Raw genomic sequence first — 15,155 nt, forward strand, 5'->3', positions numbered from 1 at the left:
CACAGCAGCAAATGTTGAGGTGTCGTTGCAAGACCACAGCAGTCAGAGAATCCCACTGTTATATCAACGAAATACTGAGTCTAGGCCATCAGAAAGAACACCAACTCCATCACCATCATCAACCCTCTCTCAGTCCGCCCTGTCCACTGCTACTTCCACCATATGCAGCTCTCAAGTCCAGCTCACCCTCCCAGACACTATGAGTAGGTCAAGAAAGTACTCAGTCTCTCATCCGCGTACACTGGGTTTGAACGCCCACATTGCCAAACTAATCTCGTTTGAGATGATGCCCTTTCGGTTGGTGGAAAGCACAGCTTTCCGCGAACTCATGGCCTATGCAGTACCACGCTATGACCTACCCAGTCGCCACTTCTTCTCTCGCAAAGCCATCCCAGCCCTCCACCATCATGTGAAAGACCGCATTGTCCATGCACTCAAGCAGTCAGTGAGCGGAAAGGTGCACCTCACAACTGATGCATGGTCCAGTCGGCATGGCCAGGGCCGTTACGTGTCCATCACTGCGCACTGGGTTAATGTGGTGGATGCAGGGTCCACAGGGGACAGCGGTGGTGGGACAGTGCTGACTAGCCCACGGTATAGGAAACAGTTGGCTGTAGGCGTTCAACCCTCCTCCTCCTCCACCTCCTCCAGAAGCGAAAGCTCGTCCACAGAGCGCAGTCGTACGAGCACTCCATCTGCAGCTGCCACTGTTGCACATGATGTGTCCCCCTATCGAGCAGCTAGTGGAAAGCGTCAGCAGGCTGTGTTGCAGATGATGTGTTTGGGCGACAGACACACCGCCGAGGTGCTGGCCGAGTTCTTGAAGCGACAAACTGAGTCATGGCTGGGCAGTGTACATCTTGAGGCAGGCAAGGTAGTTAGTGATAACGGCCGTAATTTTGTGGCAGCCATAGCCCTTTCAAAACTCAGCCACATACCTTGCTTGGCTCACACCTTGAACCTGGTGGTGCAGTGCTTCCTCAAAAATTATCCGGAGTTAACAGCCCTGCTCCAGAAGGTGCGAAGACTGGGCGCGCACATCCGCCGGTCGCCTGTACACTCCGTTCGTATGCAGAAGCTGCAGCGATTGCTCCACCTTCCCAACCACCGCCTCATTATCGACATTGCAACAAGGTGGAACTCCACCCTGCACATGGTGGAGCGGCTGTGCGAGCAGAGGCAGGCCATAATGCATTTGTGGGAGGATACACGGCCAGGCACTTTGAGAGCAGACATGGAGTTGACAGGTGTGCAGTGGTCGAAGCTGAAAGACCTTTGTAAAGTCCTTCAGTGTTTTGAGGAATGCACACGGCTGGTAAGCGCAGACGACGCCATCCTAAGCATGAGCATCCCACTTATGCGTCTGCTCATGCAAACTTTGACGCACCTTAAGGAGCAGGCGTCTGCAGCCAATGTTGATGAGGAGGAAGAGGAGGAGGGAATCCTTGATGACATTCAGCCATTGTCTGCTCAGGGACCTCTCCTGGACGAGGTGGAGGAAGAAGAGGAGGAGGAGGAGGATGATGGGGATGATTACTTAGGGGAGGAGGATGCATCTCGTGGGGCAAGTGAAAATGTTGGCGTGGCAAGGTCTGGTACAGGGTTTGTGCGTGACTGGAGGGATGTGGATTTGCCAGAAAGTGCTCCTCCACCAGGCACTCGCAGTGCATCATTGACACCGGGAACATTGGCCCACATGTCAGATTATGCCTTGCGGATCCTAAAAAGGGACCCCCGCATTGCCAAAATGATGAACGATGACGACTACTGGTTGGCCAGCATCCTGGATCCACGCTATAAAGGCAAATTACAAAACATCATGCCACAGGAGAACCTTGACCTAATATTGGCTAATAAACAAGCAACTCTGGTAAATCGGTTGCTTGAGGCATTCCCAGCACACAGCAGCGGTGATGGTTCTCACACGAGCCGTACGGGCCGGGGGGGCAGCTTGGCAGAGGTGTTCGTGGTGCACACAGCAGAAGTGGCGTTGGAGACAGGGGTTTCATGACAATGTTGTGGACTGATTTTTCAAATACCGCTCACACAACTGGTAATACTGCATCGATGGAAAGTGACAGGAGACAGCAGTTGTCAACTATGGTAACAAACTACTTTTCCTCCCATATCGATGTTCTCCCACACAGGTCATTCCCCTTTGACTATTGGGCCGCTAAACTGGACACCTGGCCTGAATTGGCCCAATATGCCTTACAGGAGCTCGCTTGCCCAGCTGCAAGTGTGCTATCGGAAAGAGTCTTCAGTGCAGCTGGATCAATCCTGACAGAAAAAAGGACCCGTCTGTCAACCCAAAATGTGGATGATCTAACCTTCATTAAAATGAACCACGCATGGGTTTCCAAGGATTTTGTCCCACCTTCCCCTGATGACACATAGGGTGACAGAAAAATGGCTTGCTTTGGTCCACCTCTTCCTGGTACTTCACCTATTTCGCCTTTTGCATCAGCTGAATGTCCAACATCAACATATGCCACTTTCTAAAACTCCCTAACTGTGCTGCCTCCCCCCCATGGCCGGGGTCACCACCTACCGCACGACACCGTGCGAGTGCCGTTGCCCTGGACAGGTGGGTAGGCCGACTCTTGGGCGCGGGCACTGGAACAGGGTCCCTCATAGTGCAATCAAGTGTCTCTGACGGTGGTGGTGCACACCCGCCGTCAGACATACCGCTGTACTATGAGGGGCCCAGTGCCAGTACCGATGCCCACGAGTGGGCCCCCCTTGCTTGGGCAGGGCCCCAGCATTTGCAATCTTTACCTCTCCCTGCTCCTCCGCTGTGTAATCTGGGCCGTCAAATCCATACTGTGCCTGACACCGTCTGAGCCTGCCTCCTGAGACATATATTTTGAATGTGTACGCTATCCATACATGTTATCCAGGGATACGGTACCCTTTCTAACCTTTGTGCAATCACGTGCAATCCATACTGGGCCTAACACCGTCTGAGCCTGCCTCATGCTGTATAGACATATATTTTGAATGTGTACGCTATCCATACATATTATCCAGGGATACGGTACCCTTTCTAACCTTTGTGCAATCACGTGCAATCCATACTGGGCCTAACACCGTCTGAGCGTGCCTCATGCTGTATAGACATATATTTTGAATGTGTACGCTATCCATACATGTTATCCGGGGATACGGTACCCTTTCTAACCTTTGTGCAATCACATGCAATCCATACTGGGCCTAACACCGTCTGAGCCTGCCTCCTGAGACATATATTTTGAATGTGTACGCTATCCATACATGTTATCTGGGGATACGGTACCCTTTCTCACCTTTGTGCAATCACGTGTAATCCATACTGGGCGTGAGAACGGCTGGCGAGCTGTTAAGCAAGCTACAGCACCTGTCCAGACAAGTACAGGGATTCCCTAGCGAGGAGACTTATTTGATTGTTTTCAATGTTGGGACAGCAATTTTTGGGGAGCACTATACTCTGGAGAATGATAGATGGGGCCCACCATACACTGGAACATTCCAAAGGTGGACATCAGACACTGGAGCAGCATTTACAGGGCCCATTATACACTAGAGCATTAGAAATGGGGCCCATTATGTTTGGAGCATTATTTGGGCCCATAAGACAGTGGAGCTTCATCCATGGGGACCAACATATACTGTAGCATTATGTGGAGCTCATCATATACTGTTTCAAACATTATATGGGACCAATGATTCTGTATGGAGAAATAGATGGGCCTCGTCATGAGATGTAAAAAGTGAGGTATTTTTCATTGTACTATACCGCTATTTCTCTGCCGTATCGGAGCATGATGAGTTGTGGTATGTCTTAAAGGGGCGCTCTTTCACCCAGAGCACATGAAAACCTGGAGCCAGCCCTCCCCCCCCACAGTTTGTAGCCAAATAACCCCCATTTTTCAGTGCGTAACTTGTATTATGAAGTTAATTAAGGTTGACAAGCTTAAGAAAGAAGAATTGATGCTTTTGGCATTCAAATGGGCACAGTAGGTGTGTTTCCTGTCCTCCTCTCACTGCTGACTTTTATTCCCCATTGACTTACATTGGGTTTCGTGTTTCGGGACGACCCCGACTTTTCCCTATAATCGGACGATCTTGCTCGACCCGACTTTTGGAAAAGTCGGGTTTCACGAAACGAAACGCGACCCTAAAAAACCAAAAGTCGCTCAACTCTAGGCCTGACACTTACCTTGCCCTGTTGCCACCTGTCCAGCCGCATTGCCTCAATGTCAGGATGTTGTGTGAGGACTAGCCAATGCCAAAACTGAACAGATGGGGGAGCAAAATGAGTATAATATGCTAATCCCTTTCCAACTCTTAAGAATCCAGCAAAATGTCTGTTAGCTGATCAGCTGCCATTTTGCTGGATTTGTGCAAAATGAACGACCCAAGATTCAAATTTGTCTGAAACCATGAATTTTTGGCAATTCAAAATTACATCAATTTAGAATCAATATGGTCGTGTCTACAATCTAAATACTTTCTTTGTAATGTGTAGTTATATTTGATTGGGTGTTGGTGTGCCTCTCTAAGTAAATACAGGATATAATGGAAAAGTGTTTCCCTACTTAGGGATGGGGGAAGGAAAGCAGATATACATAAAAGACAGCTTAATACAAGTTTTAAGCGCTAAGAGGCAACAAACTTGAGGCTTACAAGAGACAACAAGCTTGATGGCTTCTATAAATCTAAATGTAGAGATGGCTTGATGTCAACGGAGGTAAACTCCTGGACAGTATAGAAAATAATAAAGGACTCCAAGTGGCAAAACTCCTTAATTTTTTAAAGAAGATAAAAGAAACCACAAAAGCGTGCCCATAGGGCTTTACCAGATATAATAAGTAAAATTTGAATTGTTCAGGGTACTCACCCTCAGAGGTTGTGTAACGCCACAACTACTAAATACGCTCAATCCCATATAATGAAGCTGCAGCAGGAGGGTGTAGACAGACAGCGTCTGCTTCCATTACTCAAAGAGGAGATCGCAAAAGGGGAAAAAAAAAAAAAACACCTGGTTCCCGCGCTGCTATACTTCAGCCCTCAAATGGAGGAAATCCAGTCGATTCTAGGAGTAGGTTCCAATATCAATGCTTTATTTCATGGTACATACAAAGACATCGCGTTTCGAGGTCCATTCCATGACCTCTTCCTCAGGTCGGATGTACAAGGATGAAGACAAATCAAAGGTTGACGGTTTATATCATATCGGGGTTAATTACCCTGCTGCTCACAAAGAGGAAGCTGTGGGGTGGAGTAACCAAATGCAAATACATAAACATTTCATTGCAAAACGAACCAATATTAAAAGACACAATAACTTACTCCCCGTAAATCACAAATTGGACTAGATTAAAAAGAAAAAACAAAAAAAAAATTAAAAAAACAAACAAAACAAAACTTCTCTTACCAGAATCAAACCTATAAGGTTGTGGGACTAAAAGTATGTATGTGAACTAAAACCATCCACTTTAACTAGTAGTGCTATAGGCACACTATTATATTGGACTAAAAAGAGCCATCTATTTAAGATAAAAAATGAACATTATACACACAGAAAACCAAGACCGTGAAAAACCAGACTGGTTTTCCACTTACAGTACTAACATAAGAAGTCAGGAAACCTTTTCAGAGTGACAGAAAAATAAACGCCTCTGAAAAGAAGTTTCACTCGAAAATATCGCACACCTCATTGAGGCCATTTGGATTTATGGTATTCAACCTATAAATCCAGTAGATTTCTCTTCTACGCAAAGCCTGGAATCTGTTAGGGGTATTAGAATCAACCCGGTCAATAGGTAAAAACCGCAAACCCGAAAAATCCCGTCCACGTATGATAGCGCAGTGCCTGGACAGGCCGTGCTTCATAAAGCCTTTTTTGACATTGTGACGATGTGCATTAATTCTCTTTCTTAATGTTTGTGTTGTCCGCCCTATATACTGCTTATTGCAGCTGCCCTGTATCAAATAAATGACAAAGTCCGACTCACTGGACAACCTTTCACGTATGGGAAAGGATTCATTGGTGAAATATATTAGCCCCCAGTCGTTTGAAGGAAAAAACCCTGAATCCCTCTGTGAATATTAAAATAGCTAGTAATGTTGGAGTGTTTCGGTGTGGGAAATTGAAATGCCATTGTTGTAAAGGCATCACTCATAATATGCCCTCTTTCAGCTCTACCTCCACCAATGAATTATTTTTTTCTGGTTTGATTTGTCTTCATCCTTGTACATCCGACCTGAGGAAGAGGTCATGGAATGGACCTCAAAACGCGCTGTCTTTGTATGTACCATGAAATAAAGCATTGATATTGGAGCCTACTCCTAGAATTGACTGGATTTCCTCCATTTGAGGGTTGAAGTATAGCAGCGCGGGAACCAGGTGTTTTTTTTTTTCCCTTTTGGGATCTCCTCTTTGAGTAATTTTTCTAAGAGGATGACAGACCCATTTTCAAACCTCAAACTCATTGGCTAATGACCTACTAATGTTTGTTAATAGAGTTTTCTTGGCTATGTTCTTGATTTTATGCACAAGCTTGCAAATGATGTGGCTAAAATAGTCAATAATTAGAATGAATGTCTACATGATTTTGGCCATTTAGTGTTAGTCCAAATAATCATAGGCATATCTAGTAGTCTAAATTCATGTTATATGATATGGATGTGCAGAATTTGAAGTGTTATGGGTGAGAAGAAGGTCAATAATCCTATAGTTGCTCTTAATTAGGGCTAAGAGCATTTTTAATCCTCTCCCAGAAAACTGCTGACAGAGGGTACCCGGAGCTACCTTAAGTTGTTCAAACCTTCTAACAAATCGTAGTATACATCTGTCAGCTACAGCTCCAACTGATGCTAAACACATGGAAGCACGGGTGTCAGCAATATGTATAGACCTGTTTGTCATTCAGTTGATGAATAATCACCATGGACTGTCAACTCAGAAGTGAAATGATCTTTGTGCTAAGTTCATAAGTATAGGAACTAGGCATTGGTTATGTCAGGCCTACCGAAGATTTCTACTGTTCATACAGACACAATGACCTGAATGTTGTTGGTTGATGGGATTTTTTTAGCTTTGTTCCCAGTTGGGCACGGACAGAAGATGATCTTGGGCATCTCTATGTTTAACCTCTCAATCAGCAGCTTTAAAGTAAGTTCTGTGACTAAGATTTAGTGTTGCTGTCCAACTTGCAGGTACTGTATCCTTCATTGGCCTGTAGTATCAGTTGACATCCTCTTCTCAGCTGGTGATACTCTGTGTTGAGACCTAAACTTGAGGGGGTGGCAGGCCGTCATGTTATAATGATCTATGCAATGAGCTGCTGCTTACTTTTGACTTTCAGGTCTTTAAAAAAAGAAAAAAAAAAGATAAAATAAAACCAATCAAGATGTGTGTCTTTGCTAGTAGGAAATAAAACCGGGTGACTCTGGAATAATATGGGTGCTTATGGCTTCCGACACAGGGGCAATTGCTACATCTGTACATGACAATGCAGTGAATGTATATCAGTATATACACTTCTAACAGAAATCCATAGGATTAGACCTTTTGTACAGATAGCAGGCCACCAGAAGTTTGCCTTTGTTTATTATTATTAAAAAAAGACATTGTAATGGCAGGTACACTTTAAAAACAGAGCTCGAATTGTTAATAAATTATCATGTCAAGCAATTGCCGAGCTCGGAAATTCTACCGATCTTCCACCGCATTAAATGTCACCTCATGTCTAAGCCAATCGATTTGATAATTACATACATTCTGTCTCTTGACATTGTAAGACAGCTCTTGGTTATTTAAGTCAACACAGAATAAAATGAATATGTTAATGTGTGCTGCAGGACATGATCTGCACTATCGTCACATCTACTAAATGGCACCATTTAAAGCAATGAAAAATATTTTCTTTGTTTTACTAGTGCTACAACACATGTATAGAGAAGCTAATAGGTTTATGCACACAAGCGTGGTCAATTCATTCCATTGCATTTTAGAGTCTCATAAAAAAAATACAGTGACCTCTGGGCTTTCTGGTTTAATCAAAGCAGTCAGTTCTCTTGTGCCCTTTTCCTATCTATTGGAGCATAGTGAAAAGCACCGAATGACTGAATCTCCTGCTGCTGAGAGAGACTCCTGAATTATTCATAAGTGTTCTAATGGTAGGTGATGAGATCTCTTCATGCTCAGGCCTTGTCACTAGGTGTTTATTACTTTGTTTCGCTACCCGCCTGCTTTTACTGTGGGTCACAAGAACCCTATATACACTCTTGACATGCATTGCTAAAGATAGCACTTTAAAAAATCTCTTGTGCTCGAGAGGTCATGTGAAAGTTATTAGGAACAAATTATTTCTTCATTTCCGCTGACTGGCTATGTAGCCTTAATGATCTGTCACCTAGCAATAGGCTGCTCGCTCATACATGAAAAAAAAAATTCCATACTGATGCATTTATAACTAGAATCAGTTTGATGTAGCTGCGTTCTCGTCAAGCGGGTGTCCGATGTACATTCTGCATTTACATATTCATGAGTCATCAGAGATATCGAAGAAGGATCCTTGGTAATGATACCATACAAGATTTTGCTGTGTCCTGCAGCTGTTAAAGTCTATTAAGTGTGTAATGTCTTTTTAGTCCTGAGCATCGTAAACCGTAAAAACTCGCTCTGACTGAAAATAATGGACATTTGTGTTGTAAGCTATAATTCGACTTTTACTTTAATTACTATGATCTGGAAAGTCTTGGATGCAATACTGCCAATAGTCAATGGCTATGATCATCTGAGGTTAAGAAGCTAAGCCATGGTAGCTCATGAGCAGAGCAGTAAGGGGTGAGAGAACTGATGCTCATAATCTGGTTTAATCCTAAACCAGATACTATGCAAAATCAAATATACACTATTTTTCGGATTATAAGACGCACTTTTTTCCCCCAAAATTGGGGGAATCTCAGGAGCCTCAGGTATCCGCTCTTCTTCTGGGTCTACTCATGACGGTTCAAGACATTCTTCTTCTTCACAATCATAAGTGTCTGAAGGAAGATCCTCAGGAATAATGGGTTTCTTTTCTTCTTCTCGTGCAGGGTTCCTTGATATGCAGGGACGTAGCATTTTCCCGTGCATGATACAAGTAGGGGCATCTTCTTCTCCTTCAGGTTGAAGTTCATAGACAAACAAGTCCTTCAGAGTTGACTCGTCGCTAACACGATACGGTGTTTTCTCCCATTGGTACTCTAGCTTGTCCCTAGGACGTTTGTCTCGTACTAACACCTGATCTTTGGCCTGCAGAACTGTCCCTCACAGAGGAGCTACCTCTGGATGTTACAGCTCTTGAAACCTGGTCTGCACCAGGTGGTGTAATGTCTGCAGTTGATGGCGATGTTCTCATACCCAGGTGGACACTCCCGTCCATGGGTAGTCCTCCTCTGGGTTCAGTTCCAGCTCTATAATATCTTTTCCTGAAGAGTAGGGTGTAGGGAGTGTACCCTGTTATGCGATGTACTCAGTTGTTATATATAATTCTGCTATGAATTCTGGCCACCGCACTTTGCGGTCCTCCTCTAGCGTTCTCAACATCTGAATGAAAGTCTGATTGAACCACTCACACGGTCCATTGCCTTGAGGATGGTAGGGCGTCGTCCGAGACTTTCCAATTTGATATAAGTGATGCAGTTCTTCCATTACTCATCCCAGAAAATGGGAATACTGGTCTGAATGGATTCTCTTTGGACATCCGTACACTTGGATGAAGTTCTTGCAGATGGCCTATGCTGCGGATTCTGCTGTTTGGTCCCGAGTCGGGGTCACGACGACAAATTTGGTGAAATGATCCATCATTACCAAGCAGTGTTCATACCCTTGATGAGCAAGGCTTATAGTCAAGTAGACCATCATCAACACTTTTAATGGTGCCGAGGTCACAATCGTTTGTGTACGGGCTCTCTGTTATGGGGGATTGGCCAACTCACAGTTCCTACAGAGCCAGCACACTTCTTCCATTATCGACTTCAGCAAGGGGTGGTAAACCAGCTTCCATAGGCACTGAAAGGTCTTCTCTTGGCCAAAGTGAGCTCCTCTCTCATGTGCCTCCGTGGCCACTTTAGGTAACAGCGTCTCAGGAATCACCACTTGCCAAGTGACAGACAGGGCTTGTTGTGATTAGATTTTCTGATACAGCAGTCTGTTCTCCATTTGCAGTCTCTCCCATTGCCCAAGAATTTGTAATGCCCCAGGAGACAGAGCCTCCCTCTCACTCCGGCGGGGCAGTTGTCTAAGAACCACCCACTGTCGTATCTGTGCGAGCTCTCCGTCTTCCTGTTGAATCCGTACCCATTCATCACGAGGCTGCCCTAATACATTTTCCCTGGTCACTGCTTGAACCTGTCCCTGTGTAGCTGCCGACATCCTGGCAGATCCTCAAAACCTCAAAATTCAGGAACTTCTTCAGCCTCTAGCTCTTTATCTCGGTTGGGACCAGGTTTCCCATGTGGCACCCTAGAGAGTGCATCCGTATGAGTGTTTCCGGGTCCCCTTCTGTAGGCAATCTTATACCAATATTTGGCCATTTGCCCCACCCAGTGCTGCTCCAGAGCTGCCAACTTTGCGTTCTCCAAGTGAGCCAGAGGATTGTTATCAGTGCGCACTAGGACTTCAGACACAGACAAGTATTCCGCAAACATCTCTGTCATAGCCCATACTAATGCCAACAGTTCCAACTTGAACGAACTGTGGTTGTCTGGGTTGCAGTCATGGAGCCAACGACTCATGTAGGCAATCACCCGCTCTTTTCCGTCTTGAATCGAGTGCGTCTGTCAAGGCCATTTTCAAGGCCTGGAATGCCTTCTCTTGATGCTTTCCCCACTGAATTGTCTTGTTTTTGGCTCCAGAAGGCACTCCTTTCAACAGCTCTAACAACTAATTCACGATGCGGGTGAAGTTTAACACGAACCGCCAGTAGTATCCGGTCAAACCCAAAAAGGCCAGAACATCCTTTATGGTCTTCGGAACGGGCCAATCCTGTACTGCCACAATCATGGGACAGTTTTACGCCTTCAGCAGAGACCACATGTCCTAGGTACTCAATCTGGGTATGAAACAGATGACACTTGGGAGGTTTTACTTTTAAACCATGTTTCTGGAGCCGGGTCAATACTTGCTGTAGTCATTGTAAATGCTCTTTGAACATGGCAGCATACACAGCTATATCATCGAGGTAGATGAGAGTGGCTTCAAAGTTTAAATCACCTAAACAACTTTCCATGAGATGCTGAAAAGTACCAGGAGCATTGGCCAGACAGAATGGCATCCGGTTGAGCTCAAACAGGCCCATGGGTAGTATGAAGGCCGTCTTTGCTCGATCATGTTCAGACATCGGCACTTGCCAATAACCATTGGCCAGGTTTAATGTGGAAAAGTACCTCCCGCTTCCCATTGTAGACAGAGACTCTTCAATACGAGGAAGTGGGTACAAATCTCAAACAGTGCAGGCGTTTAGTTTGCGATAGTCCACACAGAAGCACAGAGTGTCGTCTTTTTTCTGTACTAGAACGATGGGAGCAGCCCACGAATGTTGACTCTCTCGGATGATACCATTCTGTAACATCTGTGTCAGCATCCCTTTTACCTCCTGATAAATTTGTGGAGGAATTTGACGATAGCATTCTCTTATGGGCGCAGCACTACCAGTTGGGATCTTGTGAGCTTGTGTGTGATTGCGGTAGTGCAGCTGAAATCGTCCTCATGACGTGCAAAAACCATCTTGGTAACGTGCGAGTAAGGCTTCCACTTTCTGTACTTGTTGTGGTGTGAGCTCCATTAATTCAACCTGCATTTGTTCCAAAATACAATGCCTTTCTGCTGTTGTTGAGGTTCTGACGCTAGAGATGTCTCTACAGCTACGGTCCATGGGTTTTCTTTCTTTGCCGTCAACTGTGTGGCCTGGGGGTATTAGTTCCTCCGGCATACCTACTTCACTTCTGGGGGGAAGCGTCAGATTGTCCTCTCTCAAATTTACGCACCTCACGGGTACCATTCCATCTTGTACAGTCGCCAGGGTCTGGGCAACCAGGATTCACGGGGGTAAGTGTTCTATAACGGCCGGTTCTAATTTGTATCTCAACCCCCTCCAGAGGAGTGCAAGCCCGGACAGGTAAGGAGAGCATGGTTTGCCCTGGTGATATTACAAGACTGTCTGTCTGCAGCCGGAATAACCACTTTTCCCAGCACCTTTTCATCACAGGATACCTTTTGCTCTCGAGTCGTCCGGATCACCCAGATTCAAGGAGTGGCACCAAAGCAATGGTGTACAAGGGGCCTGGCATCATCCTGAGGAAGATGGTGCTCCGGGTCCTGGCGGCGATGGAGAATCCTTGTTGTCCTGACGGAGTCCTGGTGGCGACGGTGAATCCTCGTTGTCCTGACAGGGGTCCTGAGTCCAGGAGAAGAAGCTTAGGTACAGTCACAGTCTCTAACACTACCAGAGTATGCTGTTTCTTGGCAGATGCAAGCGAGTGTATCAGGATTTAATTCACAGCGGGTGACCCGGCTTTCCGGTTGCAGCACGCGTGCGTCTATGTCCTGACAGAGAACTTTCACTCACGATCCCCGATGTCAGAGTACACTTCACTGGTTTAGGTTGGTAGTCTCTGGGTGAGGGTCTGAGGCCCATAAGGCTTGGGCCTGCTTCGTCCCGTTGCACGAAGATCAGAGCCCTGACTATGTCTTCCTGCGTGCTGCACGTTCCCGCCAAGTCTGCCCCACTTCCCGCACACTGCAGCTCCTTTTGTATAGCCATGCTCCCTAACACTGCATGCAAAGGTCGGTCCGGAGTTTTTTTTTCCTTCCCTCGTGCAACTTGGGTGACAACCCCGACAGTTCCGGATCTACAATGGAAAAGGTACGCCTGGCCCAGTACCTCTCCTTACACAGTACCTGAGAAAATGACTTTTATTCCAAATGCAAATGAGGGGGACTTTTTTGCACCTGTTTTTGCAAAGTTTGGGGCATTGTTACACCTCCTCATTTTCCATATTAGGAGGATTGATTGACTTTCCATAGTAAGCGCTGTTTAATGTCAACCATGTGTGCGTGCACTGACAATGCCTGCACCAAGTGACGCATGCATACAGTGGTCGGGAGTGTTCTCCACTTTGGCTCCTCTCTGCTGATGCACCTGCAGCATCAGTAGAGAGGAGCCAGAGAGAAGGCTCCAGGCCAGTGTGTGTGCTTTCGCTCCAGGTACAGGCAGTGTCAGTGTAGAGTTGCGCATATGCCAGCTGACTATAGATAGGACTTGCTCTTGAAAGTGAGCACTGTAATTCAGAAGCAGGAAAATCCCATAACATGCAAAGTGAGGGGGTGTAATGGTGCACCAAGCGCTTGATAGAGGCACTGTACCTTTAACAAGAATAGTGCTAGTCTGATTTTTATAGAGGCTATCTCCCCTGTATCACAGTATAGCTAATTTAAAATGCATTTTGGGGGTAACTGACAGCCCTTAACTCCTTCAACCCCAGGTGATCTTCTGTTTTTCGTTTTTTCTTCCCCTTCTTCCAAAAGTCAGAATTTTTTTATTTGTCCATCAATGTAGCCATATGAGGGCTTGTTTTTTTTGGCATGAAGAATTTTACTTTTGAATAACATCACTGATGTTAACACATAATGTACTGGAAAACGAGAAAATAATTTCAAGTGTGGTGAAATTGCAAAAAATAGTGCAATACCACAATTGTTTTTGGAGGTTTTATGTACCATGGTCACTATATGGTAAAACTGGCCTGATAATATGATTCTCCAGGTCAGTACACAGATGCCAAACATGTATTGGTTGTTTTTTATTTACGTGGTGACAAAAAAAATTCCAAAATTTGTATGAAAAAAAGTTTTTGCGTTTGTCGCCATTTTCCGAGACCCATAACGTTTTCATTTTTCAAGATCTGGCGCTGGGTGATGTCTTATTCTTTGCACCCTGAGCTGTCGTTTTTATTGATACCATTTTGGAGTAGATATAATGTTTTGATCGCCGCTTATTGCATTTTAATAATGAGGCAACCAAAAAATGTAATTCTGGCATTTCAATTTTTTTTCTTGTTGCACTGTTTACCGATCGGCTTAATTAATGTTATATTTTGATAGATCAGACATTTCTGAGCACAGCCATCAATAGAGGGTAAAGATGCAGGCTAAGCGCAGTGGAAGGGACATGGCCAATTAAGTAAATATACAGTTGTGGCCAAAAGTATTGATACCCCTGCAATTCTGTCAGATAATACTCAGTTTCTTCCTGAAAATGATTGCAAACACAAATTCTTTGGTATTATTATCTTCATTTAATTTGTCTTAAATGAAAAAACACAAAAAGAATTATCCTAAAGCCAAATTGGATATAATTCCACATCAAGCGTAAAAAAGAGGGTGGACAAAAGTATTGGCACTGTTCAAAAAATCATGTGATGCTTCTCTAATTTGTGTAATTAACAGCACCTGTAACTTACCTGTGGCACCTAACAGGTGTTGGCAATAACTAAATCACACTTGCAGCCAGTTGACATGGATTAAAGTTGACTCAACCTCTGTCCTGTGTCCTTGTGTGTACCACATTGAGCATGGAGAAAAGAAAGAAGACCAAAGAACTGTCTGAGGACTTGAGAGACCAAATTGTGAGGAAGCATGAGCAATCTCAAGGCTACAAGTCCATCTCCAAAGACCAGAATGTTCCTGTGTCTACCGTGCGCAGTGTCATCAACAAGTTTAAAGCCCATGGCACTGTGGCTAACCCCCCTAGATGTGGACGGAAAAGAAAAATTGACAAGAGATTTCAACGCAAGATTGTGCGGATGTTGCATAAGAACCTCGACTAACATCCAAACAAGTTTAAGCTGCCCTTCAGTCCGAGGGTACAACAGTGTCAACCCGTACTATCTGTCGGCATCTGAATGAAAAGGGACTGTATGGTAGGAGACTCAGGAAGACCCCACTTCTTACCCCAAGACATAAAAAAGCCAGGCTGGAGTTTGCCAAAACTTACCTGAAAAAGCCTAAAACATTTTGGAAGAATGTTCTCTGGTCAGATGAGACAAAAGTAGAGCTTTTTTGGGCAAAGGCATCAACATAGAGTTTACAGGAGAAAAAAAGAGGCATTCAAAGAAAAAAACAC

Source organism: Dendrobates tinctorius, unplaced genomic scaffold, assembly GCF_039654945.1.
Source record: "Dendrobates tinctorius isolate UK_male_01 unplaced genomic scaffold, ASM3965494v1 ptg000144l, whole genome shotgun sequence".
In the NCBI taxonomy this organism is placed as follows: Eukaryota; Metazoa; Chordata; class Amphibia; order Anura; family Dendrobatidae; genus Dendrobates; species Dendrobates tinctorius.